This window comes from Phyllostomus hastatus, unplaced genomic scaffold (assembly GCF_019186645.2).
Source record: "Phyllostomus hastatus isolate PE091 unplaced genomic scaffold, TTU_PhHast_1.1 phas_scaffold_585, whole genome shotgun sequence".
NCBI classification, from domain to species: Eukaryota; Metazoa; Chordata; class Mammalia; order Chiroptera; family Phyllostomidae; genus Phyllostomus; species Phyllostomus hastatus.
Genome location: NW_025334037.1, coordinates 29,712,011 through 29,716,734, shown reverse-complemented (window position 1 = coordinate 29,716,734; position 4,724 = coordinate 29,712,011). Strand labels below are relative to the sequence as shown.

Here is a 4,724-nt window from a genome sequence, read left to right as displayed (position 1 = left end):
AGCTCTTACAAAGTCATTGAATTTAGGAAACATGCATTATAACTACTTTTAACTAGCTCCACTCTTTACATTCCTATCACCAATGTGCTGTTATTCCTTATTCAACTACTATAAATATTATGCACCCAAGATTCCTGAGTCTACCTTCACACCCTTACTGAACCTCAGTCCATTGCATCCAAAATGCACACAGATCTTTTACTTAAATAATATCTAAGATTCTCCCTTCTTCACATTCCCCTTCACCCTTCCATTCACATATATTCTCAATAATCTTTCATAGTTCCCCATTTCCTAGAGATTAAAGAAAAAAATCTGAAGCTTTTATAGACTTTACATCCATTGACTACCTCCTTTTCAGGCTTGGCTGCCCCTATGTGTGAAATATACTACTTCTAATTAGATCCTTGCTTATCTGGGATGATTGAGTGTGTACACCTGGTCTCTTGCCTGTGTCTTTACAGAAGTTCCTCATGTCTGTAATCCTAACAAAGACAGAGCCTGGGAGGCAATTTGAGTAATCTTCAAGAACTCAAAACTTCTCTTTCCAACACACGCACACACACACTCATACATACAGAGCTTTAAGAAGAATTCACAACTTAATAGAAACCAAGAATTTATTCTATACTAGAATAGAAAGTTTAATGAATTAAACTTTTCATTAATAAAAATAATTTTCTTTTCAGGTAATGTAATTAACTGTCACATGAAATACATGGAGAACAGAAGGAATGTGACTGAGTTTGTTCTACTGGGGCTCACAGAGAATCCAAAGATGCAGAAAGTCATATTTGTTGTGTTTTTTCATCTCTGCCAACACTGTGGTAGGAAATGTGCTCATCGTGGTAACCATCAATGCCAGCCGAACACTGGGATCTCCCATGTAATTTTTCCTTGCCTATCTCTCCTTTATTGATGTCTGCTATTCTCCTGTCAATACCCCCAAACTTATTGTAGATTCGCTTCATGAAAAGAAGATCACCCTGTTCAATGGATGCATGACTCAAATCTTCAGGGAACATTTTTTGGAGGTGCTGAGGGCATTCTGCTTACTGTAATGGCTTATGGTCATTATGTGGCCATCTGCAAGCCCCTGCACTATACAACCAACATGAGCCAGCAGGTAAGTGGCCTGCTAGTGAGGGTAGTATGGGTGGGAGGCTTTCTTCATGCAACTGTACAGATTCTCTTCACCTTCAGATTGCCCTTCTGTGGCTCTAATGCCATAGATCACATTATATGTGTGATCAGAACCCTTTGCTGAATCTTGTCTGCACTGATACCCACACACTAGGGCTATTTGCTGCTGCCAACAATGCATTCATCTGTCTGTTAAACTTCCTCCTCATGATGGTCTCCTATGTGGTCATTCTGCATTCCTAAAAAACACAGCTTAGAGGTGATGTGCAAAGCCCTCTCCACCTGTGTCTCCCACATCACAGTGGTCATCTTATTTTTTGTGCCCTGCATATTTGTATATATGAGACCTGCAGCTACACTATCAATTGATAAAGCAGCTGCTGTATGCTACACTATCATAGCACCCATGTTAAATCTTTTAATCTATACTTTAAGCAATTCCCAGATGAAGGATGCCATTAGGAAATTATTTCAGGTGACAAATAAATGTGCAGGAGCCCAACAGTGATTCAAGTGAGGTAAGGATAAAGGAATATTTTGGATGATCTCAGCAATAAATACTTATGGAATAAAAAAATAATTGTGATAAATCATAGATTCTGCAGAGAGAAGCAAAAATGGATGCAAGAGAGAAAAACATAACCTAGGACCATTCTTTGCATATTTAAAAATACTTCCACATCAGGGATTAGTTTTGCTAGCTTCAACTATGTGTATGGGTCACAGGCCTTCCTTCTAACAACAAATTAAAGAAATAATGAAATTTTATTGCTATTGACCACTAATCTCTGTAACAATCCAAGAAGGTGGGCACTGCTGTTATCATCACTTTGCAGGTGAGGAAATTGACAGAAAAGCCAAAGGTATCAAAACAGATATATCAAAAAGCCAATAAGTAAAACTGACCAGTCTCCCAGATCATGCCCTTAACTACTATTAACTGCCAGGTAATAATGACAGGAATTTTATTGAGTCAGGGACTGTGCTAGATACAATGTATATATTAGTTTTTTATCTATAACTAAAAATCTAATATTTTTTCATTAATAACTGTCCTTGTTTTTATACATCACAATTGATTGTCATATGTTGCCTGCTATATTGTAATATAAAACTACCTTAGGGCTATGAAAGCATCAGCAATTTAACCTCGGAGGGGTAGGAAATGAAGATTATATCATGTTTCCAAATCTTCTAGGATGTTTTAAAACAATTTTCTATTGCTCTGTCACTCATTGTATGCTGATAGTCCATAAGAAAGAGTAATGATCCAATAAAAGAACATTTTTTATTTATTCTTGTTCAGTTGCAGTTGTCCCACCTTTTCCCCATTGTTCAGCCCTACCCTGCTCCCCCACTCCCACACTCAATCCCCCCCCCCCACTGTCCATCCCCATGAGTCCTCTATTCATGTTTCTTTGCTGAACATTTTGATGTAATACAGGAATTTCTACTTATTAAATAATACAGTCATATCCTGCTAAGTGTTTGCCTGCTATATAATAATAGTTTCTATAAGGTAGCTCAATATCTGGTACATGATAAATATTAAATGAATGAAAGTATAAAGAAAGATAAATAAATTCAATAAAATGAAGAGCAAAAAGGTAACATTGGAAGCTAGGGAATTCCTTCCTACATTTATCTGTTGTGAGTCTAAGAATTCTGGTGAGAACTCTTGGGCAACCACAATTTGTTTTTGCTCCTACTTTCACTGAGGATGAGAAAAGTTTGAAACTACAGCTCTCACCATATAATCAATGAGTTTACCTTGATATTCTCCCTGATCTCAACCACATTTTATTATCTTATGGATGTGAGCAGGTTATGTTACAGTTCTCTGTAAATCAGTGTGCTTTTCGGTTACATTTTATTGTTAAAATCTATTTTTTAAATAGATGTCTCCATCTACACACAAAGCATTTTTAGAATAAATCTATCATTTTCATTTCTTATTTCACTGATTAATCAACAAATATTTTCAAGCCCAAGTAATGTATCAGGCATGTTGATAGTTGTGGTGGCTTCAATGATGAATAAAGAGACCCAATTCCTGTCTTCATACAGTTTAGGAATATTTATAGTTTCCCAGGAAGTAGCACAAAATTATTACACAGTGTTACCAGTAATAAAATAATGGAGGCACAGGGTACTATGAAACCACATTGCAGGGACACACTACAAAAACCTGCTGGGTCAGGAAAAGGTTTCTACTGAAAAAAGCATCAAAAACAGAACTTAATAAATGCAAAGAAGTTGTTCAGCAGAGTGAATAGACATGAGGTTGGAGGACAGTGTCCTAGGAGGTAGAATACATAACCAAGGCCAGGAGGTGAAAAAGTGTGCAGGGAACCTAACCAAATCAGTGTAGCTGTGATAATTAATTCACCCTCTCATTAAACAATTATTGATTGAGCCTCCCATTGGGTGCTGGGCACTATGCTGGATATTGAGTTTGTAAAAGGGAAAAGAGCAAGACATGGAGCTGGAGAGATGATAAAAGAGATCAAGAAGAGTTTTATAATCATGTTAAAGCTCAATGCTAAGTACTGTGGAGAAAGCATTGAAAGTCATTTTAATCTTTTTTATTATATGGTATTCATTAAGCTGTTATTGTTGTCCCAATTTTTACACCTTTCCCCCCTCCACTCAGCACCCAACACTCCTTTTGGCAATTCCCCAACCCCCTCTTTCTTCATGTCCATGGGTCCTGCATATAGTTCTTTGGCAACTCCATTTCCAATATTTGCTCTTAACATCCCCCTGCCCATTCTACAACTACCAATTTGTACTTCTTAATCCCTTCACCTTTTCCCCCATTTCCCTAAACCTCCCACCCAACTGGAAACCATCAGAATGTTCTCCATATCTATGATTCTGTTTTTGTTCTGTTTGTTTGCTTAGATTGCCTTTCAGATTCCATTGCTGATAGATATGTATTTCTGCCATTTTATACTTTTGATCTTCTTTTTCTTAAATAAGTCCCTTTAATATTGCATATAATAATGGTTGGGTGATAATGAACTCCTTTAGCTTTATCTGGGAAGCACTTTATCTGCCCTTCTACTCTAAATGATAGCTTTGGTGGCTGAAGTAATCTTGGTTGAAGATTCTTGCTTTACATCACTTTGAATACTTCTTACCAATCCCTTCTAATCTGCAAAGTTTCCTTTGAAAATCAGCTGACAGTCATATGGAAACTCCTTTGGAGGTAACTATCTGCTTTTCTCTTGCTACATTTAAGATTCTCTCTTTATCTTTATCCTTTGGTATTTTAATTATAATGTGTCTTGCTGTGCCCCTCTTTGGTCCCTCTTATTTGGGACTCTCTGTACTTCCTGGACTTGTATGTCTACTTCCTTCACCAAATTAGGAGAGTTCTCTTTTATTATTTTTTCTCAAATAGGTTTAAATTTCTTGCTCTTTCTCCTCTCCTTCTGGCACCCCTATTATGTGAATGTTGGAATGCTTGTAGTTGTCCCAGGCGATCCTCTACACTATCCTTCTTTTGCTAGATTCTCTTTTTTTCTTACTATTCTGATTACATGTCTTTTGCTTCCATATGTTCTAAATCATTGATT

General features: G+C 36.9%; 1 pseudogene; it reads left to right on the top strand.

Annotated features, from left to right (window-relative positions):
- The first annotated feature begins 718 nt into the window (after positions 1–718).
- LOC123809937 lies at positions 719–1,651 on the top strand (annotated as a pseudogene).
- The last annotated feature ends 3,073 nt before the right edge of the window (positions 1,652–4,724 follow it).